The sequence below is a fragment of the Rutidosis leptorrhynchoides genome, chromosome 2 (genome assembly GCF_046630445.1).
Source record: "Rutidosis leptorrhynchoides isolate AG116_Rl617_1_P2 chromosome 2, CSIRO_AGI_Rlap_v1, whole genome shotgun sequence".
Lineage (NCBI taxonomy): Eukaryota > Viridiplantae > Streptophyta > Magnoliopsida > Asterales > Asteraceae > Rutidosis > Rutidosis leptorrhynchoides.
The window spans coordinates 313482860-313485068 of NC_092334.1; positions in this window are offsets into that span (position 1 = coordinate 313482860).

A 2209-nucleotide genomic window follows, 5' to 3' on the forward strand; every position below is an offset into this window, starting at 1 on the left:
CAGTTAAAATGTATATACATGTAGTGTTTTAATATGTATTCATACACTTTTGAAAGACTTCAATACACTTATCAAAATACTTCTACTTAACAAAAATGCTTACAATTACATCCTCGTTCAGTTTCATCAACAATTCTACTCGTATGCACCCGTATTCGTACTCGTACAATACACAGCTTTTAGATGTATGTACTATTGGTATATACACTCCAATGATCAGCTCTTAGCAGCCCATGTGAGTCACCTAACACATGTGGGAACCATCATTTGGCAACTAGCATGAAATATCTCATAAAATTACAAAAATATGAGTAATCATTCATGACTTATTTATATGAAAACAAAATTACATATCCTTTATATCTAATCCATACACCAACGACCAAAAACACCTACAAACACTTTCATTTTTCAATTTTCTTCATCTAATTGATCTCTCTCAAGTTCTATCTTCAAGTTCTAAGTGTTCTTCATATATTTTACAAGTTCTAGTTACATAAAATCAAGAATACTTTCAAGTTTGCTAGCTCACTTCCAATCTTGTAAGGTGATCATCCAACCTCAAGAAATATTTGTTTCTTACAGTAGGTTATCATTCTAATACAAGGTAATAATCATATTCAAACTTTGGTTCAATTTCTATAACTATAACAATCTTATTTCAAGTGATGATCTTACTTGAACTTGTTTTCGTGTCATGATTCTGCTTCAAGAACTTCGAGCCATCCAAGGATCCATTGAAGCTAGATCCATTTTTCTCTTTTCCAGTAGGTTTATCCAAGGAACTTAAGGTAGTAATGATGTTCATAACATCATTCGATTCATACATATAAAGCTATCTTATTCGAAGGTTTTAAACTTGTAATCACTAGAACATAGTTTAGTTAATTCTAAACTTGTTCGCAAACAAAAGTTAATCCTTCTAACTTGACTTTTAAAATCAACTAAACACATGTTCTATATCTATATGATATGCTAACTTAATGATTTAAAACCTGGAAACATGAAAAACACCGTAAAACCGGATTTACGCCGTCGTAGTAACACCGCGGGCTGTTTTGGGTTAGTTAATTAAAAACTATGATAAACTTTGATTTTAAAGTTGTTATTCTGAGAAAATGATTTTTATTATGAACATGAAACTATATCCAAAAATTATGATTAAACTCAAAGTGGAAGTATGTTTTCTAAAATGGTCATCTAGACGTCGTTCTTTCGACTGAAATGACTACCTTTACAAAAACGATTTGTAACTTATTTTTCCTACTATAAACCTATACTTTTCTGTTTAGATTCATAAAATAGAGTTCAATATGAAACCATAGCAATTTGATTCACTCAAAACGGATTTAAAATGAAGAAGTTATGGGTAAAACAAGATTGGATAATTTTTCTCATTTTAGCTACGTGAAAATTGGTAACAAATCTATTCCAACCATAACTTAATCAACTTGTATTGTATATTATGTAATCTTGAGATACCATAGACATGTATACAATGTTTCGACCTATCATGTCGACACATCTATATATATTTCGGAACAACCATAGACACTCTATATGTGAATGTTGGAGTTAGCTATACAGGGTTGAGGTTGATTCCAAAATATATATAGTTTGAGTTGTGATCAATACTGAGATACGTATACACTGGGTCGTGGATTGATTCAAGATAATATTTATCGATTTATTTCTGTACATCTAACTGTGGACAACTAGTTGTAGGTTACTAACGAGGACAGCTGACTTAATAAACTTAAAACATCAAAATATATTAAAAGTGTTGTAAATATATTTTGAACATACTTTGATATATATGTATATATTGTTATAGGTTCGTGAATCAACCAGTGGCCAAGTCTTACTTCCCGACGAAGTAAAAATCTGTAAAAGTGAGTTATAGTCCCACTTTTAAAATCTAATATTTTTGGGATGAGAATACATGCAGGTTTTATAAATGATTTACAAAATAGACACAAGTACGTGAAACTACATTATATGGTTGAATTATCGAAATCGAATATGCCCCTTTTTATTAAGTCTGGTAATCTAAGAATTAGGGAACAGACACCCTAATTGACGCGAATCCTAAAGATAGATCTATTGGGCCTAACAAACCCCATCCAAAGTACCGGATGCTTTAGTACTTCGAAATTTATATCATATCCGAAGGGTGTCCCGGAATGATGGGGATATTCTTATATATGCA